The sequence below is a fragment of the Elaeis guineensis genome, chromosome 5, assembly GCF_000442705.2.
Source record: "Elaeis guineensis isolate ETL-2024a chromosome 5, EG11, whole genome shotgun sequence".
NCBI lineage: Eukaryota > Viridiplantae > Streptophyta > Magnoliopsida > Arecales > Arecaceae > Elaeis > Elaeis guineensis.
In genome coordinates, this window is record NC_025997.2 from 111,092,946 (window position 1) to 111,119,538 (window position 26,593).

General features: G+C 35.5%; 1 pseudogene; it reads right to left on the minus strand.

Moving 5' to 3' along the window:
* Nucleotides 1-24,067, minus strand: part of LOC140858030 (uncharacterized) — a 97,245-nt pseudogene extending 73,178 nt beyond the window's left edge.
* Nucleotides 24,068-26,593: the final 2,526 nt, after the last annotated feature.

Sequence of the window (26,593 nt, forward strand, 5' to 3'; positions counted from 1 at the left end):
TTTTGATTTGATTGAGGAGGTAAATACCTCTCCAGTGAGTTTCTGACATATTTAGAAGAGCATGAGATTCTCTCTCAATGAACCCCTCCTAGAACACCATAACACAATGGTGTATCAAAAAGAATGAATCGAATCCTGTTAGATTTGGTTTGGTCCATAATGGATTTTGTAAGTCTATCGATCTTCTTTTAGGAATATGCACTCAAGTCGGCTTGATATTTACTTAATAAAATTTTGAATAAGTCTGTAAATAAAATATCACATGAGATGTGGATAGGGTGTAAGCTAGTACTCTCTCACATTAGGGTTTAGGGATGTCCGGCTTATGTCAAGCATTTGAAAACAGACAAGTTTGGACCTAGATCTGACAAGTGTCAATTTATTAGGTACTCAAAAGAGACTAATGGGTATTATTTCTACCATGCTGATGAATAAAAGATGTTCGTCAGCAATAGAAAAATCTTTTTAGAAAAAAAATTTTTTGGGGAAGGAACTAATGCCACTAAGATTAAACTTGATAAAGTTTGATCGATAGAAAAACCAACACAATCTAGTGAAGCCACAGAGTTGAATCTGATTAGATCAAATCCGAAACTCATTGTAGATGAACCATTAAGGAGATCTGATAGAGAACCACGTCAGTCAGACAGATACTATGATTTTTTGATCCGAGATGGTGATCCTATTAAGCTCGATGAGAACAATGAGGATCCGACTCTGATAAGTGGCTAGAAGCCATAAAGTCTAAAATGGAGTAAATGAAGGTCAATGATGTATGGATATTGGTTGATGCACCTAAAGAGGTAAAATCATCTTCAAAAGGAAAAAGGATGCAAAGAGGAAGGTAGAGACCTATAAAGCCCGTTTGGTTGTCAAAAGATATCGTCAACATTATGGTATTGATTAAGATATCTTTTTTATGGAACTCTACATATACAAATGGGTTAATAATTCTATGGTGGTATTTCTTATTTTGTATATGGATGACATTCTCTTAATTGAAAATGATATCCCTATATTACAAGGAATAAAGATTTGGTTATCGTTACAGTTCTTCATAGACTTGAGAGAAGCATCCTACATTCTAGGGATGAATATCTATAGAGATAGATCTAAAAAGTTACTTAGGTTATCCTAGTCCATGTATATTGATACTATGTTGAAGTAGTTCAGTATGAAGAATTTCAAGAAAGGCTATCTACCAATAGACCATAGAATTTCTCTTTCGAAGAGGGATTATCTGACAACTCCTCAAGAGAGAGAGCGTATGAGTAAAATTTTTTGTACTTTGATAGTGGGATCTATTATGTATGCCATGGCATGTACAAGACTGGATGTGGCATACTCATTAGGGATAGTAAGCAGATACCAATCTGATCCGGATGAAAATCACTGGAAGGTTGTAAAGACCATACTTAAGTATTTGAGAAATATTAAGAATCAGTGGCTCGTTTATAGAGAATCTGACTTAAAATTTGAAAGATTTACATATTTTAATTTTTAGTCAGATCATGATAACAACAAGAGTATGTCGAGATATATTTTTATCTTGAATAGTGGAGTAGTCTGCTGGAAAAATTTCAAGCAGCACATTATGGCTGACTCTATTTGTGAGGTAGAATATATCGTGATATTCGATACTGCGAAAGAAGCTATGTGGTTGCGAAAGTTCATCAATAAGCTCGGAGTGGCACCTTCCTTTGATGGCCCTATCTTGTTGTATTGTGACAACACTGGAGCCACTACTTAAGCGAAGGAACTGAAGTCCCATCAGCGCACCAAACATATTCTGTGCTGCTATCATTTTATCTGAGAGATTATGGATCGAGCTGATGTCGAGCTTCTAAAGATTGATGGAAAGAAAAATCTGACCAACCTATTTACTAAAGCCCTCGGTATCAAGAAGTTTGAAGATCATAAATCGAAGATGGATATACGATACTATACTGATTGACTTTAGTCCAAGTGAGAGTTGTTGAAAATTATATCCCAAAATCAATCTTCAGACTGTTGATGGTTGTGCTCATATATATAAATTATATATGAATTATAATTAATAAATATTATTTGGCTTTTTCATCACTTGTGCACATCTTTTTTATTGAACTCCGGTGTTGTGATGAAGTTTTTAGGACTATTTTTATCGATATAGGAGGATATATCATTTAATCCTTAAGCCTCATTTATGATCAAATGATATGCTATTACTAGGAAGATAGCTATGTCAAATGTAGGTCATTGTATGCCAAATGCATTGGTTGTCCTCTTAACCAAGGAGCATGGAGGACTGATATGGCATACAGATGAGATGCAGGAGTACGTCTCACTAAACGTGACCATTTATGGAGCACTTTGTATCAAGAGCAGCTTGTGAAGAATATGGGTATAAGTATCCCTCCGATCTAAGATCACCACAGTGATTTGTGAGTAATTTACTATGCTTTGCTGCTGGACTATTTAAATTTTTAATTTAATGATGGAAGATTTTTGGACACAATCAAGTACTTATGAAATTGGGGTGTGGTCAAGATGGAATTGACCCCTCTGAATTATAAGAGATAATGTATTACTATATTTCAATTCAGTAAAATCTTGATCAGAGTAATCCATGTGATGGATTTAAAAGGTTGAAATATAATATGGATGACTCATTCAAGGTTAACAGTTAAATTCTAGGTCATCCTAAGTATTCAGGGTCAAAGGAATGAATTATACGATAACTATATACCAATAGATTCTTGAATATTGCTTTGTAATCATTCGATCTATCCGGACATTGGATATCATTGCTAGATAGTCACTTTGATTGCTACAAAAAAATATTTCTATACTATTGGCTTAGATTTGAACATACGGGGTCACACTCAAAAGAAATTTTTAACTGATCATATAGCTGATTAATGATTGATAATTGTTTAAGATTATAATCGTCAATTCGATTGATTATTAATCTTGTGCAAAAGTTACAATAAATTAATTCACTAAAGATTAGTGAATTATAAGAGAATTAATTAATAATTAGATTGTTGATTAGCTCAATTTGGAGCATTGAGGTTTGGATCAAGTCTAATTGAATTGGATTCAATTAGATTTGATCCGATTAGGTTATGAGATGACCTAATTGCTAAGGGTGTTTGATTTCTCATTTAATCATTATCTAGATTCGATTAATTTCTAATTAGATTAGAATTTAATCAAGTCAATTTGATACATAATTAGATTAGGTTATGTTGTCTAATTGGGTCTAACTTAATTTGATTTGGGTGTGAATCTAATTAGATAAGCATAGAGTCCAATCAGATTGAACCTTATCCCTTTGTGCGCTACCTCTACCCATGCCTTTCTGCTCTCCATGCAAATTCTAAATTTGCATGGAGAATATGTATGCCAAACCCATATTGTCACCCACTCCTTTGGTTTAGGATGAGTTTATTTAAAGTTTAAATTCAAATGGTTTGAATTTGAACTAAACAACCTTGATCCTTATCCTAGTTTGATCCTATCCTCATCTCCATGCCCTCCTTAAGAAGCCCTCTATTTTGTGCGACAAAAGAAAAATCTGAGTTTTATCGTGAGAATTGTTTTCTTAGAGAGAGGGGGCGTGAACAGAGAGAGCGGGTCTATCTATGCGACAGAAAGAGGATATCTGATTCCTCTTTGGATGTAAGGTTCCAAGGTGGGTCCCTTAGGGTTTTGTCTCTAGGGCTTTGTGAGAAGAAAAAAAAAGAGAGTCTTCTTCTATTCTTTAGCCACCACCACATCCTCCTATTGTTCTATCTTCAGATCCAGAATAGTTTGGGAGATCCGATGAAGGAGAAAAATCAACCATCTGATGGCCTTCATGCGAGCTAGTACTCCCGGGAAGGCAAATCAGATCGAAACTTCGAGTGGACAACCTGTAAAGGCCGGACATTCTGTACTGCTGCTCAGCATCAGGAAGAACTCAATACCACATCTATTAGCAGTGATGATCATTGATCCATGTAAGGATAATGAGTTCTAAACTCATCTGATCAGATCTAATGATTAGATCGGATCTAAGGCATCGATGTGATCGATGCAGATTTTTTTTTATTTCAGATTTTAATTGCACGTAAACTTATGTCATAGATCCTGTATTGATAGTTTAGATATAATCTTATGTTTGTAATGTAGATTAAATAGTTTAATCTAAACTGCTTTTGCTAAAAATTTTAAAATTGCATGCATAGAACTATTGGTTTGTCTTTTACCTTCCAACTCTTTCGGTCTTTTCTCCTCCCGTCCTCCGATCCGTCTTCTAGGGTTTGGTTTCTTGATTTCTTCTTTCACTCTTTCGTAGCTCCACTCCTCCTTCGGTGCTTCCAGCTCGCTCTCAATGACGATCAAGGCTCTTCTACTCCTTGGCTCCTTCGGTAGCCACCTAGCCAATGCTCTCGACTTCCTCCCAATGGTGGTCGATTTCCTCCTTCGATCCTCCTTTGTTGCCCATCCTTGAGGGAAGGCCTTGTCGTCACTTAGCCAATGTCGGTCCTCCTTCATCGTCGGTCCTCGAGATCTAGGGTTTTTTCCCTTCCCCCTTTTTCGCTTTCGGTGGCCGATGCTTTCTTCCCCAACCAAAAACTATGAGATCTTTTCAAATAAGAATCTTACATGTTGTTGATCTTTTTTTTTTTGAATTTTTTTATTATCTTATGTTGCTTTTTTCCCCTTTCTCCCTTTTTGATTTAGTCACAGATTAAATACTAAATCTAAGAAATCCATTTTTATGATTTCATGCCTACAATCTATTTGTGATTTTGTTTTTGCAATGAGAAATTTATTTTTGAATCTTTTTTGTTTGATTTTTCTTTATCATCTTAAATCATGAGTCCCAAGTGATTTCATGCCTACAATCTGTTTGTGGTTGTATTTTTGCAATGAGAAATCTATTTTTAGATTTTTTTTGTTTGATTTTTCTTTATTGTCTAAAATCATGAGTCTCAAGTGATTTCGCACCGACAATCTGTTTGTGGTTTTATTTTTACAATGAGAAATCTATTGTTTAGAGATCAAGGATTTAGATATTTCTCTTACTTGCCCTTAGATGCATGTTTCTTTATTTTTTTCAAAATGTTAGATGGGATTGAAAAGAATTGGGGATGAAGGGTTTTCTGAACTTTTGATCCTTAGATTCTCCTATCCTCTATCCTCTTCGAACTCCATGAATGCTGGCAGCAAAGCATTTCCTGTTCATTATGTGGTATCCCAACTTGCTATAGTTTTGTAGCATGCCAGGATTTAAATTTTAATATCTATCTTCAAATTTTTATTTTCAGGTTTGTATGAAGAGGCTGTGATGATTTTGGATTAAATTTTGTTGATTCAATTATTTCAAATGGCAATAATCTTGGACGGTCTGCTTCTACAGACAATCAATTGCAGTCCTTTTGATTTAGCTATAGATTAAATAATAAATCTGAGTCTCCTCTTCCTCTTCCCTTCTTTGTTGTTCTAATTATTTAGTAATTATGTATGCTAATTTTTTAAATAGATTAAATAGGTTAGATCAGGTTAGGTTGGGTTGGGCTAATAGATTCTGTTTTAAATAGATTAAATGGTTGGGTCGGGTTGGGAGGATTTGAATATTAGATTGGACTAATAGATTCTATTTTAAACATGTTAAATAGGTTGGATAGGATTGGTTAAATAGGTTATCTATTTAATAAACCAATTAAATGGGTCGGATCAGATGACCTATTTATTAAATAGATCAGGTTTAGGTTTAAAAATCTGACTTGTTTAATAAACAGGTTGGATTCAGTTTTGATGTTTTCTGATCTGATCCGCATTTGATCCAATCTGTTTATGACCCACCCCGACCCGATTGCCACCCCTAAGCAAGGCATCATCGTCTAGTTGAATGAGTGGGTCAAAAGAAGAGCTAGCATAGTCTTTGTCCTCTTCTTCTTTTTCTTCTTCTAAGTTTGAGAGGGACTCCAAAAGGTGCCTTTTATACTCAATTTTGGATTTGGCTACTGTGAGCTTTGCACTTATCTTAGATTTCTACTATAGAAACCTTGTAGTAGAAGGATCAATAGCCGGTGGTGACTGCAAAGAGTATTGGACAAGCCATTCAATAATTTTGGACTTGGTGGCAAGTTCTAGATTGAACTCAGCCCACCATTTAACTTTAAACCTTCTTTCTAAAGTTAGAGGAAGAGGTGGATTTTAAATAAATATGTATATATATATTATATTTTATATTCTATAATATATATTTAGTTTTATATTATATTATATATTTTATATTTTATATAAATATTGGACTCAAGAAGCGCTCGATTACAAACCCCACCGGTTTAATTGACAGGCCTCATCCCGATCATTCAAGCTTAAAAAATAGGTCTAAATCCATCCAAAATGATCTGGAATTGTGTGGGCCACCCAAATTTCGGTAGATCTACCATTGAACATAACCTATAAATTAAAATAAAAATAATTCTAGCTACATCAAATTTATCTATATAATCATAACTTTTTTAATTTTTTTTTTCAAAAAGTATATAGTTTTGGTGCTAGATTAGGATTTTGTTGCTAGGCTTTGGTTATGCCAGGTTTGAATGGACTCTTCCTAAATTGCTGTGATCTTAAACTATTGGTTTTTTAAATTTGGGTTTGGATCACCCATGTGGGCAAAATCCGATTTCATTTAGAATATAGTTCTTGGGAGTTACTTTGATAACTTCCTATAATTGAAAATGCTGAAAAGCGATCTCCAAATGGGTAGATATATTATTCAGATGTGGTCTCCAAAAATATCCTAACAAAATATTTGGAAAACTCTCTCAAAACCAAGAACACTCATCTTGGAGGCATCAGGACTGTGAAAATCAAGTGCATTCCATCTTGTGATTATACTTTTGACTCAGGAGTTGTGTGGTTTGATCGTGATCCAATTTGGGAGAAGAAATTCAGTTTCAATCCTCTCGGTGCAAGATAATCCAAAATTTGGAGACTCTTACATTTATTTTTCAACATAAGCTACTAAAATTAGTTGATGCAAATATGTCTATTGCCAAAAAGAAAAATGTAACCTCATGGATCATCTTTAGTTAGTCTGATCAAATTTGGTCCAACATAGACATAACTAATTTATATAAGATATTATTTATTATATTAATTAAACCAAAAAAATGTTTCATTCAACATATTTCTTGGAGTTATAAAACACACATATTTTAATCTGCTGAAGTTGCAAATTATTGTTGGTTATGGCTGCTCATAACTCTAATTTCAAATATCTATTTCATCAAGTTTCAAAATATATATATATATATATATATATATATATATATATATATATATATATATATATATATATATATATATATATATATATATATATATGTTGGGATATCACCTGTTCTGATATCATTTATTGGAGATGTCTGACTAGGACACCACCTCCACAGGCCCTTTTCGATACCACGCATCGCAATAGGAAGAAAGAAGAAACAATATAGACAAAATCAGGTACGTGGAACGGCCCAAGTGTTGTCTCCACGAGACATGCAAGCTTCACTATGAGAAAGCAATAAATACAAGAGGAGAACACCCACTCTTAACTCTCTATATACCACCCTCTCTCAACTAAAAGCTATCCTCACAAAAGCTCTCTCAAATCTCCCAAGGAGATCCTCTCACAGGTCTCCCAGTACCAGGGTCCTCGATGCTCCTGGATGCTTCCTGTGGAGCGAACCACTACATCGTACCTCTCCACAGCTGCTCTGCCTGATGCTTTGTTCTGCCTCCGATCTCTTGTCGGTGCTCTGTAGGATCTACTCTGCCCACTGCACACACTCGGAGCTCTGCCAAACTCCTCCCAATGGCTGCATGAGCCTCCCTCGCACTGATGCCTCCGCTCATGGCTCTCTGTCATGCTCTCAGCATGTTCGCGGTTCTGTTCACCCACAGAGCCTCTTAAAGGCCCTAAAACTCTGGCTGTATCGGAATCAGACTCCTGTAGCCTCTCAGCCATCTGATCGTGCCTTAGATCGAAAACTGGCTATTGGATCGCATCCCATCGCACTAGATCACATCTCTGATCTCCCTAGGATGGCTCACAGCCGTCCGATCGCGACTGCGATCATCCGAAGCTATCCAATCACACATTGATCCATGAGAACCCCCCATGAGCTATATAAGAAACCACCTAAAAATGCTGTCGGTCCACCATGGACCACGAGAAACCAAGTGGAAAACACCCTGGCGGTCCACACTCCCCTTGTGAACCGACGATCCATGATGGACTGCGTGAAAACTACACACAGGCTGTGCTCTCGCATGCCTGCTGGGCCAGCCCGTGCAAGCACCCGCACACACCCACACTAGGCCACACACCCGCTGGGCCTAGCCCGTGCATTTGTGGGTCCGTCTACCATCCGTGGGCCCTACCAGCCCATCTCCTCACCTTTTTTCGCGCATAACTTCTCCATCTGGACTCTAATTGGGCTGATCTTAGGTTCATTAGACTTCGTTCGTCATCTTGAAACTCGTTCTGGACTTCTTGTAGATTGAATCTCGAGGCATATTTCCTAACTATATATATATATATATATATATATATATATATATATATATATATATATATATATATATATATATATATATATATATGTGTGTGTGTGTATATTTAAATCAAGATGCGCAGGTTAAACTTCAAGGATATTTTTTTTTTTTTTTTTAGTGATAAATCTAAAATTATAATTTTAATTTTAAAGGTACAACCATAGTTATAAAATCGAACTCCAGTACATTTTGGTACACAAATATCATCCACCATGTTTTCATCTCTTTCCATATGCCTAGTTAATGACTTTTTTAACTTAGCCTTTTATATAAGTTAGACCCTTGATGTACCTTCCGAAAAGTTATTGACGTAGAATAATGGTCATATAGTAAAACAATGTTCATCATATCATATATCATCGAATAAAACAGAAGAATGGCTAATAATAATGCCAGGGCTCGCTACCAGGACAAGGTGAGCATATTTGGCGTTGACTAAAACGAGTACTTTTAGGACTTTCAAATCAAAAGATTATTCTAAAACAAATATTTGGTAACATAGTCTAAATAGAGCGGCCATAATAAAAAAGTTCCTCTAAGAAAAGCTAGAAATAAAATATAACTTTCGGTTTCTCCTTCTCTTCCCAACAAGGTAATAGCAAACATATATATCCAAATCATGAGTGATTAAGCTGAACATAAGTTATAACATTTAATATCTAATATGCATAACATCAGTAACATTGGCAAACTACATAATGGCCAATGACTTAAACTACCATAAAATAGACACAATATATGATAACAATAAATAACAGTATTAAAGCACTTTAAGATATCAGGCAATTCAGATAAATAAAATAAATGCAAGTAAAATGAACCATAATTTGTGAGTAGAAAAAAAATCAAAGATCAAAAGTTTAATGAAACATGATTGGATCCGAATTTTTAAATCAATCAATCATAATGCCAAGAATTAAATTTCCACAAGTTATGAAAAATAAACAAATTATTCTGAGCCATACCAATCTTGTCGTAATCTCTCCACATGAATTGCTTCACCTGAAATTGTGTGCATTGCTCCCGATCGGTCCCAACCCCATCTTATAAAGATCTCTAGCTCTACAATTCTTACTCCTTGTGGCACCTGGATTCACTCCATCACACCCTAAACCCCAAACCATACGTTTCCATCGATCCGATTTAATCATCTCTCGCATCAATTATGAACGGCCATGATCGAAAGAGTGAGGAATCCCTGTCCGAGTGGTCTTCCTCTTTCCTTAGCATTAGATGAAGAGTTACCTAATAATCCATTACTGAAAATATACGCTACCAAGTTTGCTGCAGCCTTCCATAAACGTGAGGAATTGAATCGAGAAATGTGTAAGACGGGAACAAAGAACCATATAGGAATTAAGTTTGGAGGTAGTAGCTAGCGCTTTCTTGTTGTTTGTTTACATATTAAGTTTTTTTAATGCTTTACCGATAGATTTTGATAGATTTTGTCCTTTTGAATTGCCACTTCGACCGTTTGGTTGTGTTTACATAGTTAATATTCTATTGTTACACGTATCTTGGCTACTGACCGTCTATTGTTAGTGAAACTTGACACCGGCGTTTACTTTCCATATTTTCTTTTTTTGGTCACATATTTTTCGTTATTTAATCTTCAAAGTGTTTTGTTCTTTTGGACCGACAAGAGGCTGTCAAGCTAAACTTTTGCCATTAATTTTTGTTCTTTTGCTCGTCGGTGCTAAATAGATTTGTAGAAGAAATGGGATATAGAAATCTCGTTACACCTCAACAATTCTATTTTAAGAAAAATATCATACGTGGCCAAAGTCATTTTTGGCATATTTCCTCTTGCACTCATCTTAAAGAGGAAATTCAAAAATCCTTTTGTTTTCATATTTCTTCTTGCACTCATCTCAAAGAGGAAACCTAAAAATCAAACATTTCTCTTACCAATCCCATATGTTTTCTAAAAAAAAAATCATGCGCCAAAAGAGAAACAAAATAGGAAAAATAAAATAGGAAGAATAAAATAGTGCGCCAAAAATAGGAAAATTAAAATAGTAAGAATATGATAGGACTTCTTGATGTGTGTTTTTTTTTTTCTTGTTAAATTATGACACTGATAGACTCTGTTAGCAGGAATGGATTTCCTCTTTAGGATAGACGAAAAAGGAGTATTGTAAAAGAAAAAAAAAAGGAAAATTGAGAAAAATTAGTGAAGGGAGAGTGAGAGGAACATGGACTCCAAAAATACCCTCGAATTGGGTATGGGTGCTGCGCATCCGTGCAGAAGGACCTTTGCCTGGATTAGAGTTATCTTATAAAATGTGTTTCTTGTAGAGATAGCTTATAGGAGTAATGGTTCAGAATGCCACTACATCATCTAAATAGTTGCATGTCTGATGTGGTAGAAGGCAAATCTTTCTGCTCATTGGTGCTAGCCATATTTATTTAGTGCCACATCATGCCATTGGTTGGATTACTGAGTTGGCTATTGGGTACTACTTTGGAGAATTGTTCTTTATATAAAGGGATAATAGCAATTTTAGTTGATCCATTGGATATCCGATCCAATCTGATCCAAATGGATAAGTTTTATCTATTCTAATTAGAATCTAGAGTGAATATGGGTTCTAAAAAAAATATATCCAAAATGAATTCAGATCGGGTATGGATAATGATATATTCTTCTTTGAATCCAATCTAGTATAATATTAATCTAATTTTTTTTTCAAAATTATAATTATTTTATAATATTTACATGATGAGTTCCATATCTAATCTAATCTGATCCCTCTTATCCATCCAGCCTGACCCAATCTTCATCTTTACTTGATCCGATCCGACCCAATCCAGGTGAGTACAGGGCTCGTATGGTTATTGAGTTTTTAATTACGAATAAAGATATTAGCTGATCCAATCCATATATGACATGTTGCCATCCCTATTTATATAAAATGGTCGAGATTTTTTCAAGCACTTTGAGATCATTTTTCATTTAGATCTCAAAGCAGCTATTTTGCATGATCTAATGGTGAATTTGTGCAAAGTAAGATGAATCCTTTTTTCATGCGAAAGATACATGTCCAACCCATGAAAACCTTGCTCATTGATTTTATATCTAGTTCAAACATCCACCATCCATGCTGAGATGGCTGATGATTGGACTACTATTATTCGTCTTATTTAAGCATGTCTTCATGATGAATTTAGAGATAAGTTTTAGTGATCAAACCAAGCCCTTCAATTCAAAACATGAACCAAAGAGAACCACAATACTAGCTAATTGGGTAGGATTAAAGATTATACTAAGTGTGAAACATGACAAGGAACAAGTCCAATTCATAGCTAGATTGGAGCTAAGATGGCTAACTTAATCTAGAAGAATTTCTTCAAATAGGCAAACCAAATTGGTTAGGTACCTTTTTGTGATGCTAGTCTTGGAAGGAAAAAAAATAAAAATATAATTATTTAACCAAAAAATTAGAGGAGAAAATTACTAATTTTCATTTTAAAGAAAAATTGAAAAGAAAAATGAAAGCAAAAGGAGTATTATCGGTTTGCATAAGTAAATATAAGTTTTTGGTTCTGTCGAGTTATAAAGATACATATGATTATTTCATCTTGGCAAGCGATGAGGTTTGTTAGACTACATGACTCAGATATGCTTGAGAAAATATCCTTTGCATTGATATTTAAAGAAATTATAAAGACAAGGATCCACATCGGGTTTACATATTTCAGGAAAGGAGAGAAACAAAAAGACCTGTATTAGGTCAGCACATCCCGAGAAGAAAAAAAAAGTCTACTGAATGATCACTAGTGCGTTGGAGCTTTTCTTGGTCGATTCCTCCTTCGGTTGCTCTGGCTTTTTGGTGTCAGTAATGGCAGGTTCCACAGCTGGGGTAGGATCCAATTTCCTGCCGGTCTCGAGGTCTTCAGTCTCCACCGAGGGTACCATAGATATGGGCTCTGCAGTGATAGCTTTTGTTGTGTTCACCTCGATAGTTGGTCGATTTGATTCCTTTGCTGGCCCCTCTACTACTTCGGAGGATTATTCAAGATCCCCCTTCACGCCCATTTTGATGGCTACCTTTGGAGTGACCTTTGAGATGTCCATCTCGGGATTTAACTTTTTGATCAGATTATGGCATTGGCTGAAGGCATAGTCATACGCACCCTCAGAGCTCTCGGACACTTCATTCTCGAATTTTTTGAAAGCCTTATACAGTTCCACTACCTTTGCCACCTTGTCCTGCTCTTTTTTTATTTATCTCTTCAAGGTCTCAACGGCCTTCTCGTGGGCTTCACTGGCTTTTTCTATCTCTTTAAGCCTCGGCTCTAGTTCTTTATTTTTTCAGCAACAGTATGCAGGTCAAAGATCTTCTTCTCCTGCTTGTTTATTTTTCACTGAAGGTCCAACAAGTTCTGGTTCTTTTCCTTCAAGGCCTTCAGCTTCTCTTCAAGTTGGTGTTTGAGTTCGATGGCAAGTTCAGACTCCTTCTCCTCTTAGAGGATGATTAAATTGGCATCCATGGCCTTTTTATTTTTCAGCAAGTAGGCTATATTCTCAGACATGATTTTAAAATCTACAGCAACCTACAGGACAAGAGATTCAGATTGGTCATACACCAAAGTAAAAAAAAGAAGAAGAAGAAGAAGAAGAAAAAAGAAGAGAAGAAAAGAAAGAAGTACTTATATGCATGAGTTGTTCAAACCCATGGTTGGCGATCTCCTTGGGCTTATTCTTCCGACGTGCCTCCAGATCAATGGTCGGCATGACGGATTCGAGGAGATCTTGACCTAGTCAGGGTAACTCTAAGAGTGACATTCTTGTGACGGCATCCCCTTCAGCTGAACTTGATGGTGCCCCAGAGAGTGTGGATGATTTTTGCTCGGCTCTTTAGAGGGCGGTACAAGCCGGGCACTGTTATTCTTAATCCTTACCATGGTGGATTGGTGAGGTGGCTCCAATGATAGTGCCCAAGGAGAGTTCTGCAGTCCCTAGGAAGCTTCACTTCTCCCCGAGGTGATCGGGGAGGGAGTTGCTAAGGATGATCGGGATGGTGTCGAGGCAGAAAGAGGGTCCGCACTTTTAACTCTTTTTGGCACGGGAGCAGTAGCAGGTGATTTCAGTTAGTCCTTCCTCTTCCCCTCCTCCACCTTTGCTGAATTGAACCTCATCTCTGCAACAAATATATGTTTTAGAATGTTGAAGATAAAAAAAAAAGTAAAAATAAAATAGTCTGGTCTTATCCCAAGAAGAATACAGATTGATTCTAGTATCATACAACACCTGATCATTTATCAAAGTGGAAAGCTTGAGTGTTCTGATGGTGATCAGGGTTGAGTGAGCCATCTCATCTCCTGAAAGAATTTCATTATGAGAATTATATTTGATGTCCGGATGCCCCCATGAAGTCCTAAAATCTCTTGGAATGGGAGCCCGGATAAAGAAAAAATGGCCTTTCCAATCGTGAATGGAAGAAAGCAAGCTAGGTCCAAATTTACAATTCTTTTAAAGTGAGAAGTATCACCAGTCTTTCTCACTCAGATGCCTTTTTAAAAGGACTAAAGATCTAAACAAGAAGATCCTAAGGTCTATATGAAGGAAGTCGCACATGATGATGAATACTATGATCATTTTAATGGCATTTGTAGTTATTTGAGTGGGGTGGACTCTATAGAAATCAAAGACATAACAGAAAAAAAGATGCAATAAAAATCTTAGGCCAGACTGAAGAGACTCGTCGTAGAAGGCTATACAGCCCTTAGAAGGTTCAAAGACTCGACCTTTCCGATCCAGCACTAGCATTTCATATCCATCAGATATATTGTACTTATCTCCAAGTACTGCAAGGTTTTCCTCGATCCAGATAGATCCCTCTGTCTCTAGACTGAGGTAATCTGTGAGACCATGTACAAAAGATTTCGTGCTATGATCCAAACTCCCCTTGCCTAACGGATCGGTCTCAAGGTCTCGGGATACGTTTCCTAGCTCTATGGCCAGTAGGGGCTGGATCAACCTAACCTGTGGTTCATTTAGGATCTCCTTCCTCTTCTTAGTTCTATGGGATATGTTTCTCGAAAGAAAAGTATAAAGAAAAAATAAGAAGACTCGAAAGAAGGAGGCTACCCTACGGTTGAAAAAGGGTGAGTGAGGGAGGACTGATACCTAAAACAGATAGATGAAACTCTCCAAGAGATGAAATGGACTCCTCTCTCACACTGACGAGGCTCCTCATGGTCTCCGATGATCATTCGACATTGAGAAGCTTTTGAAAATTTCAATAGCCCCTCCGCAAGATAATAGGGAAAATGAATAATGATCGAGGGAAAAAAATATTTTATAGGTGGACCGACGACTAAGATTAACTGATCTCCTTGTCGATTTGTGCCACTTGGCACCAATCCAACACTCGATCAGATTGAAGTTAGACGCACCTCCCCTCAGATCCTGCCACATCAGACCGATCCATGCCCAAGCTGATAGACCAACCAAGCATTGATATTTGTCGCTCTGTCATTGGATATTTTCAAATTGCGCCCATCCAAGCAATGATGAGGAAAGATATAACAGATTATTTTTTGAAAGATCAAGTCCCTTCGTTTTCAATCAAATAATTAATTTTTCTGCTCTCAAGGTGTGGCGCATTTATTTTAGGCGACGACTACATCCATCAAAAAAATTTTGAGGTAAAATATGAAGATAAGATATCCTAATCAGTTGAATACCGAACCAAAAGTCAAATTCAAAGATAAGATCTCCTAGTCAGTGAAAATCGGATCTAAAATTCAGGCATAGAGATAAAATCTCCTGATCGATAAAAAATCGATCTAAAAGTCAAATTTGTAGATAAGATATCTTGATCAATAAAATCGGATTGAAAATTCAAAAGTGGAGATAAGATCTCCTAGTCGGTAAACAACAAAGTTGGAGCAAAAATGGAGTGAGATCTCCTAGACAATTGATATCCCAACCAAAAAAGGTTTAATCGAAAATAAAACATCTTGACTAGTAAAATCCAACCTTCATGATGAATACTTTCCAAAATAGTGAAAACTCTATGAAGATACTCTTACTTAGTCTGATCAGAAAATTATCACTTCAGACTTAGGAAGTAGGGGGCAAAGTGTTGGTGCATTAAATCGTCTTCGAAACACATGGCATCAACATACGAGATCAAGGGGATGTCAATCTTAAAGTGCCGAATCCCAGCATACCCACTTATCTGTGAACTGGACTCGAATCGATATTTTATCGATCTGTATAAAAGACATCCTCACACTCCGGACAACTCTTCTGACAGAAATGTTCAGGTCGGATGTATGCTAATCTAAACCCTATTCTTCTCTATACTAGAATATGGCATCTTTATTTCATCCCAGTCTTCTACCGAACTGAACTATTCTTATGGCATACTTGGCTATTCTTTAAACGCCCATGGTGGTTTTCTCTACCATGCCATAGCTGGCATTGATCTCATGTCCAGCCTGTATGTATAGCTGTACGCCAGTTCATTTATAGGTGGCTCTCTAACTGTCTACTCTCCTAACGACTTAACAGACTCTAGAATGATCTCGTCATCCCCTCTATAAATAGAGAGTCAAGAATCCTCCATCAGTAAGTCCAACTCTCAAAAACTAGAAAAAACTTTATCAATAGAAAATCAAGCGAAATTCTTAGCTCCTACTCAATTCTTCTCCAGTTTCATCCAATTTCTCTTGCTTTTCTACTCTTTTCCACCTCTATTCTTAAGGCTTGGACTGACTTAAGCATCGGAGGGTCAAGAACTGGAGGATCCCCACCCGATTTCTTGACTAATTTTGCAGATTAAAAGAATTTTTGCTAGATCGCAAGGATCGCTCCATCCCTATCTTACCCAAGCAGATTCACTCTACTCCAGATTTTGAGCCCTGAAGCAACACACTCCACATACATTGTAATATGAAACCTAGTTACCAAAGTTGAGGTTCTGCCATGTACATGGGAAAGAAGACAGGTGCGATTATATTCCTCAAGTCTCATTAAGCAACCTTCTAACTACTTAAAAGGATAAAAAAAAGATAACAACATCTTGGAGTTTATTGAATGCTCACCATGTGCCAACAAGGAAGCATAGTAGTATCCATTGATTCAGACATACAAAAAACTCATTCCTTTTCAGAATCACCACCATCAAATCCTGCTTCTACTAAAATACCATCATCAAAAATTTCTTGCAATTCATAGCATTCACCATCTACCTATGATATTTGTTTTATTACTTATTCTTTGAAAGGCCCATTATTATTCTTTATAACTGCTTCAGTAATCTAAGGACGGGCAGCAGCAGTAGACTGATATATAAGTTCATCTTTTGGAAGATGCAATGGGCAATCTTCAGTGTAGACAACTAGTGAGAAGAAACATTCATCTAATAGCTTTGAAAGTTCATCTAACTCAAAGAAACCCAAATCAATACCGGTTCCTGAAGGCTGGTGAAATTTCTGATGCTCTCCTTTTTGAAAAGGTATTCTTTTATATCCATGCATGAGTCAGGATAAAAGTGGGAGAAACAACAATTTAACCCATCCTTTGCAAAGTAAAATACAGTAAAACTGTCATACAAAAGATGAGTTGCTAAGTAAGTTGCAAACTGATCATTTTAGAGTTCCTCATATAATTTATTTGCTTCATTCAAATAATAATAATAATAATAATTTTACTTGCAAGTTTTAATAGAGTAACAGAGAGATAATTTAAGTATAGAAAAATAAAATACTCACTCATGTCTTACTTTTGCATTTCATTCCATACATAAAACATTAAAATCCTCTTAGAAAGAAAGCTTATTCACTTCGATAACAACATAATATCATGACCATCATCCGCTCTAAGATGGGAATGTATCAGGTTTACTCATATTTTCTTTTTTTTTTTGTAGGGGGAATAGTTCAAGATCCAAGGTTCACAAGTTTGATACTGAGTACTATGCCAATCAGGTACCAATATGGTATAATACTAAACCATACCTTATCAACATCTGATACACAAATATGTACCAGTTCAGTATCAATCCAATATTTTTTTTGTCTTGTTTTCATTTTCTTATTTTTGAATATTATTTTAAGGTTTATGGATGTTGAAATTATGATGTTGACACATATCTTAGACTAAACTATCAAATGGAAAAAAAATTTATTCTATTTTCACCTTCAGGACTACAATTATGGAGGATAGCTTTTATTGTCATGCATCAAACTTCTGTGCACGGATGAATGAATCCAGGCTCCTTTGTTTCTTAGTGTTATGATTATTTGACTTTTTTCAAATTGTAAGCACCAATATTTAAATCATCTTCCTTTTGACTGTCAGTGCTTTATTAGCTTATAGTCCATCATTAGAATTGGAGCCAAGCTAGAATCAGATTGATCGGATTTAGATTCAAATCCGATTAGATCAAAACTCTATAATAAAGATCCTACATCAATAATCTAAACTATTGAACGTAATCTACAGCTTCAAAACTATTTCACACAAACAATCATATGATTTAAAGGCCTCTAACCTATGCATCAAATAGTCAAAAATTGGATAGCCTAAATAAAATTGAATTAGATGTATTTTTTGATCACTTGATGCATAGACTAGAGGTGTTCAAATCATATGAGGTTTAGTGTGCAAGCTGTTTTGAGGTAGTAGATTACATCCAATGGCTTGGATCATCGATATAGGACCCCCATTATTCAATTTTGATCTAACCGGATCTGAGCCCAAATTCGATCGATCTTATCCACATATACTCCATTTATTTCATGTCTCACATAAATGATTCGAAGTTCTTGCCATACCCTTCTTATAGCATTATCTGATATTGTAAATGACAGGATTCAATTGGAAAAGGGAATGTCAGATATTTTTTAAGACAAACTTGACACTAGTTACTGTAAGAACTATCTGGATGCACCTATGCATTTTATTTTAGAAAATGATAGATATTGACATGCTACCAATAGCATTGAGATGAATTTTTTCTTGAATATTTGTCATTCTTATTTGACTTTTCTGTAGTATGAAGTCATAGGTGGACATGACACCCATAGGTTTCATTAATCTTGCTCCTAGGCATATAGTTGCACCTTCTTATATCTCTCTCTGATGCCTGATTTACAATCAGTATCACTATAAGCCTTGCTTTAACCAAACTAAACTAGTGGATGCGTAGGGAATTTGTGTTCCTCATTAACAAATAGTATCTCTACCATGGAATTCATATGTTTAATGTTTCCACTTGATTTTTCAATAATTTTCTAGTTGAGAAATCACGGATCATGATCTATGCACTCAAACCAACAAAATGCCTAAAAAATTAATTTTAATTTGAATTAATGTAGAACTCTACCAAGCATGTTACAAATTTTGGTTTATCTTAGACATAAAAACACAAAAAGGGGAAGAATGAAGCGAAATGAGGGGATTACACCTTTAGCTTGGATTCAAGCTCAAAATCAACAAAAAAGTAACCCATCATATTAAGGTCAATAAAGGGCCAAACCGGCACAAATTGCTCTAAACCAAGTAGAACCCGAGAGTACTGCCTGGTTATGTTGGACCCCTTATTGACCTAAAGGGCCATTTCGACCTTTACCTCACTAGTTTGGGTTGGTCACCTAGAACTTGGTGGTTTAGGTCAGTTTGACATTCCTTAACCCCTTCTCTAATCCTAGTTTTATGAATGATTAATTGTTAAAGGTTCAATCCCACTTTGCTAAGTATCACTTTCCACCATCTAGACACTTGCACCAATGTTAGAATGCACCTTTCACCCTTAAACCTTGCCTCCAAGCTTTATTGATTCCAACAAGTGCAACTTAACAAGTCCATAATGTAACAATGTTGTGTCTAAGCTTCCAATGTTATATTCATTTATCAAAGATTTTATGCAGACACTAAGTAAAACCACTATCCATACAAGATGGTTGGACTAGGCCTATTTTACAACTATCTAGGATGATAATTTTTCTCTCTATGGGATTCAAGCCAGCCCATTCAAAAGATCATCCGGGATTGTTATAAAATAGATCTAGTGCAGTCTATACTTTTATATTTTTAGTGGTTGAGCCACAAATTCTATAAAATTTTGGATCCAACCATTCAAACAGGCCCTAAAGAATAATTGAATCAACGGAGGAAATCCAAGTGTAGCGAGTAATTGCTTTCCTCAAAGACAATGACACATTTAAATGCTAACTGCACTGCAAACAAAAGACAGCTAACTGCAGGCATCCCTAAAAGAAGTTGCATGCACAGAAAATAAGGAAAACAGATTATCCCATGCCACTGTTTTCGATAATAGCTTGTCAGAAAAGACCTGGAAGATCAAGCGTTAGAACAAAATTTATTTAGGAAGAATAGGTAATAGGATGTCCTTCGTAGTTGGAATCTAAAACAGAATTGCAGCTTCTTGACTGACTTCTTGTCCTTTCAGAAGGGGAGCTTCAGCACCTTCAGGCCTGTCACTGTGTTCCTGCTTCCCTTTCCGTCCTCAAGCTAGAGCTATTCAGGCTCGTCGCTTCCACCTTCTGAGTCCAAGAGCTCTGCCCGCTTGCCAGCCTTTTTTTTTAGTGCTTGGATAAGGATGTTAGGATCAACATTGCCTGAGACAGTCACCTTCCACTCCTCTTTATCTACATCGACCTCGTCCACCCCTGAAAACCAACAGCCAAAAGAAAACATAAAGAATTAATGGGGGTGGTGGGGGGAGGAAATTTTTAAGCAAGATGTTGGCAATGAAGCCCTTACCATGCTAGCATATAGAACAAATAAACAGTAATTTTAGACTCAAGCTCTAAATCATAGAATAGAACCCTATATGGAAGGAAGGGTAATGAACCATTAAAAAAATATTGAAACGAGTGGAAATACCATCAATCTTTTGAAGCACCTTGGTCACCTTCTTCTTGCATCCATCACAGTATATGCCCACTCTGAGAACATATGTCTGCAAGTGAGGAAAGAAACAAAAGAAAACTAAGCACTCATACCAAGCACAAAATCCATGAAAAACAATTGCAGAGGAAATGAAAAAAACTAACCCCGAGAGATAGAGAGAGAGAGAGGAAGACAAAGAAGTACCGGTTTGCTATCTTCTTGACTCATTCTGTTCACCAAACAGAACAACCAAACCCAGGAATGTGTTCAGAATAAGAATAGCTCTTCAGAGATCTGGGACACACAGCAAGTGAATCAAAAGGCAAATAGGGCTTCACACAAACAGAAACCCACAAACCAAATTCCTTCCCCATGGCAGCCTTCCTAGCCCAAAAGAAAAACAAAAACAAGCACAAATGGCTATTTCCATATAGAGGGGAGAGAGAGAGCGAGAGAGGAGAATTTTACTATCACAGTGCACGTTGGAGGGTGGGCCATGGCACAACAGTAAATTTGCTCTACTGTGACTTGGGTGTTACCGGTCTAAAACATAGACATAGATTCTCCACATATGGAGGTAAGGTTGTGCACATTTGACCATTTCCCAGAGCCTCATATGCTAATATGCATTTCTATGCATGCATTAGAGAAGTGAGAGGAGGTTCTTTTGAAAGATAGAGAACTAATGAATTTTGGCAAATTCAGTATCTTCCAATAGTCTTTATTAATTGGGTGCTCTTAAGTTATTATAGTGGAGGAAGAAAAATTTTAAAGAAATGAGTAGTGCAAATAGGCGTGATTTAAGCATGCTCTGTTCTCTGAACCTCAATTTATTTCTAAAATCTATGGTGGCACACCACCTATTGCACAGGGCCGGTCACTTATTTAGCCCACCATTTTCTTGCAGAGCATGGTGCCTCAGCCTCACCTTTACATTTAGGAAACTTTTGGAATGATATTTCATGCTTTTGCCAGTCTACCATAGAGAATGTCAGTTGATCTACTTGAAAGGGTTAATCATATAGTGGAGTAGTTTAAAACAAAAGCTGTTAGATGTAGTTCAAGAGTTCCCTAATGAAGCTGCAAATCTAGTGAAAAGTCTCTGAAACTTTGAACAAGGGCTCAAATGTCCTAATGATAAGGAGGCTAAGCTAAAACCACTCTTATTCATTTATTAAGATCTAGTCCATAAATCTAAATTATTATTTGTTAGGGCTTTAAGATTTAACCAAAGACTGTCTTTTTTCCTTCATTTTGAAGTTTAATGCGTACAAACGAGAAAGCTACTATCTATGCCAAACACTTGGAGAAACGTGGCCTTTGGTTCTAACATGAAACATCCCTTAAAGGAAAGTGCTGTGCAACCATTAGATCATAGCTTTTTCTGCTAGCTTCAATTATGTATATGGTGATGCTTTACAAATGCTTTTAGCTTCATACAAATTAACTATTAAACTTCATTACTAACATTTGATTTGATCCTCCCCATCCACGAACTCCAATACACATTCTAGGGTGATCAGATGGTAAGATTGTTTTCTTAATGAACATGCATGCGTAAGTATATGAGGTTTTCACATTATACTTCTTTAATATGTATTAGTTCTGGCCTCTTATTTATAAGAAAACAAAGTTTGCTTTCAGCCTTCACTAATAGGCAACAAAATTCGACCTTCTAAATTTTGTTGTTCAGATTGATTCCAACCTCCATGGATACTGGCACCTATGGAATGACTTTCGAAAGCTCACGCATGATGTTTTGCTTAGTGAGAAAACCAGGGTGCATGGGCATGATTTCTTCATGATCACATTATGACATGCAAATACAATGAAGGCTATATATCCCTTTAAGTCTGAATCTTTATGGCCATCATGGACATTCAATGCTATAATCTTTTGGCCACTTTATTCCTATAATAAGCATGATACCCATCTTGTTCAATTAGAAATTGTTTTCATGACAGAGCAACAAGGCTAGATCTCCATTTTAACTAGCAAATATAAGCTCAAATATCTAAGTTTTGGCTAGGTTAAGACTATGTCCTTCCAAAGAATCACACCACTAAAAGAGTCTAAATCTAATCATAGATCATTCCATTGCGCTCGTCCCAAAGAGAACTATAGCAGAAGGTTACCATCAAGTATAACCTATAAATTAAAATAAATGTAATTCTGGCTAAATTTAATTTATCTGCATAATCCTAGCATTCCCTTTCTTTTCTTTTCTTTTTTTTCAAAAAATAGAGAAGAGGACTTCATGTATAGTTTTAGTGTCAAATTAGGGTTTTATGGCCTGGCTTTGGTTATGCCAGGTTTGGATTGACTCTTGCTGAATTGCTTTGATCTTAAACTACTGAAATTGGTTGGTGTTAAATGGGCATTGTCTAATGTAACCTGATGGACAAACTTGGGTTAGTCTGATCAAATTTGATCCAGCCTAGGCACAACTAACTTTAAGACGTTATGTATTTAACTAACTAAATCAAGAAAATATTTCATTCAATATATTTCTTGGAGTTATAGAATTTGTATTTTAATCAGCCCATGTGTGTGTGTGTGTATAATATTTATATTCTACAATACATATGTTTATTTAAATCAAGATGCAGACATTAAACTTCCATCGCAATCTGGGCAATTCATGTATTAGTTCATTTTATCATTTTTCTTACAAGGATATCTTTTTGTAGTAATAACGCTCAAATTATAATTTGAATTGTTAGATGTAAAATGATAGCTATAAAATCCAACTCTTGTACACTTTGGTACACAAATATCGCCCATTGTGTTTTTACCTTTTTCCCCTAGTTAATGGCTTTTTTAGAAAGTATCTCTTTATATAAGTTTGACATGGGAACCAATTGCCAATAACGGGATATTTTCAAATCAATGCCTTTGTATACCTTTAAAAAAAATTATTAACGTAGAATAATGGTCAAATAGATCAAACAGCGTTCATCATTTTGACAATATATCACCCAACAAAACTGAAGAATGGATAATAACGCTGGTGCTCCTAGGTCAAGACAAGCATATTGGGTGTTGATTTAAAAAAAAATACTTTTATGACTTTTAGATGGAAAAAGTATTCTACAAATAAATATTTTGTAACATAGTTTAAAAGAGCTTCTACAATAGAAAAATTTCTCTAAGAAAAGCTAGCAAAAAAATATAACTTTTGATTTCTCTTTATCTTCCCAAAAGTAAGGTAATACCATTAGGCCGAAAATACGTTATAACATTTAATATCTAACATGCATAACATTGATAACATTGGTAGCTTTGAAACTACATAGCAGCCAATGACTTGAAATACCAGAAAATAGACACAATATACAATAACGATGAATAGTAGTATTAAAGAACTTTAAGATCTTAGGTAATTTAGATAAACAGAATACCACAATTTGTGAGTGCAATAAAATCAAAGACCAAAAGTTTAATGAAACATGGTTGGATCCGAATTATTAAATCTATCAATCATAATACCAAAAAATAAATTCCTACAAATTATGAAGAGTAAACTAATTATTCTGTGCCATACCTGATCTCTTGTCGTATCCCTCTAACCGTGTCCGGTGCTCTCGACGAGTCCCCAAACCTCATCTCATATAGATGTTAGGCTCTATAAATTTTACTCCTTATGTTACCTGGATTCACTCCATCACACCCTCAACCCTAAACCATAGGATTCCATAGGTCCCATTTAATCTCGACCCTTGCGCCAATCACGAACGGCCATGATAGGAAGGGAATCCCCAATCCTTATGGTCTTCATCTTTCCTTATAATCGAAAATATCCGTTACCAAATTTGCTACGGTCTTTTGATTGCTTTCCATAAATACTTGGAATTAAAGCAAAGGATGTGCGGCTACCCCATCTAACTGTGCACTTGCTCTGTAAGGTGGTAAATGGGTCATACGTGCATGGGGTTTCCGAAAAAGCATGGGTTTTCTGAAAAAACATGGTTACATAGTTGTCGTGGGAGGATGGGTTTGGATTGTCGGATGCTTTTAGGAGGATGGGAGGTACGGATGTCCATGATTTCGCAACAGTGTAAGATTTGAACATCGGGGAGCTTCTATACTCTCTCTTGGGAGAAGGGAAAAGAGAGAGAAAAAAATTAGCGAACAGAGACTCCAAAAATGTCTTCGAAATTGGGTATGAGTGTTTCCCGCCATAAAGGCCTTCGCCTGATCAAAGTTGCCTGGTTCAATGCATTTCTGGTGATCGAGATAGTTTAGCTGAGCAATGATTTTTTTTTCTTCTGTTGAACATGATTCAGAATGCCACCATGAATTGTATGTTTGAAGTGGTAGAAGGCAATTGGCACTAGCCATTCGCTTGTCCTGTGTTTGATTGAGATCTAAGAGATGGGATGGATGGCTTTTTGAAAATAAGAATTGTCTATCTATCATGATCCACCAATTTATATCCTCATAATTAGAAGGATATAAGTAAGGATAGATGGAGTATGCGAAGGATGGATTTCTATATTAAAAAAATTATCTCTTATTAAATTTTTTGACAAAATCGTAACACTTCTTCACTTTTTTATTCATATGGTATATACTTTGATTTTATTTATAATACTAATTCTATACTATTAAATTTTAGTACTAATTACTTTCATTTTAGTACATAATTTTAATAATTATAATGAAATAATCATAATTATCTTCTATTTTATATTTATAATTACTATTTTAATTAACTATTTTTATAAATTTAATTAACTATTTAAATAAAATTATATATAAATAAATTAATTCATTAATAGTTAATTTATAAATCAAGATTAAATTAAATTAAATATTTAAATAATTTTTAATAATTATAGATTATGAAGATTATAAGTTTATAAATTACTTATAAATAAATGTAAAAAAATTATAATAATAATATATTTTTTCAAATGATAGTTTATTAAAAATGTGATATAAATATCATATATCCTTTTTATTGCTCCTATACAAAATAGAAGAGAAAATCATTCCTATCCGTTTTTTCGTGTTTCACTAATCATATGATCAAAAGATGGATGCATAAGAAAAATCCATCCATCTTCTTCTATTCACCCTTCCTCAAATCCATCCTTCATATCAAATAGAGGACTAACACCACATGATGCAATGTTGGATGGATTAGTGAGTTAGATAATAAGTAATACTTTAGACCATTCTTCTATATATATAATGATCGAGGTTTCTCCTAGGGATCGCAATTCTAGCCAACCCTCCAGGTATCCAACTCAATTTGACTCAAATAGGATAGATTTTATCCAACCCTATTTGAATCAAAGAGGGTACGGATTCTAGAAAAAATATCCAAAATAGATTCGGATAAAATATGGATTATAGAATACCCTAGCTCAGATCCGATCTGATATAATCTTAATATATATCACTCTTTCAAAATTATAATTATTTTATAATGTTTATATATATCCGACCCAACCCTTTTTATCTATTCGATCCAATTTGATCTGCATCTCTACTTGATCTGACCTGAGGTGGGTATAGGTATGTAATTTTTAATTATGAGGCGAGTATAGATATTGGCCAATTTGAGTCATACCCAATCCATTACCATCCCTAATTTCTCCAAGCACTCCAAACTCATTTATCCATCTACTTGCATAAATTTCAAAGCAGCTATCGCACAATCCAATGCTGAATTTGTGCAAAGTAAGGTGAACACCGTGAAAAATATACCTCCAACCTATGATGGCCTAGCTTGTTAAGTTTGTATTTATTCCAAACATCGACCATCCATGCTGTGGTAGCTGGTTGATTATTGGACATGATAAGACATAGAAATTATAAGAGTTATTTTTTTGTTTGTTAGGGTGATTATCATGACATAATGAGAGTTCTTTTGGTTCATTGGAAAGAATTTTCATCACTAAAGTATTTTTTTCGAGGAAGCTAATGCCTAGTAAAATGGTTTTGGTATATTTTACTAACCATAGGAATTTGGTACAGTTCAAAGTGGTTTATATTTAGTTGAGTATCTATTTTTTTTAAAACTATATAAAAATTTCTCCATCTAGAAATCAATCCAGTGGCCAAGTAAGATGCTATCAATAGGGCAACATCCAGTTCTTTATATCCGGATTCCATTCATTAATT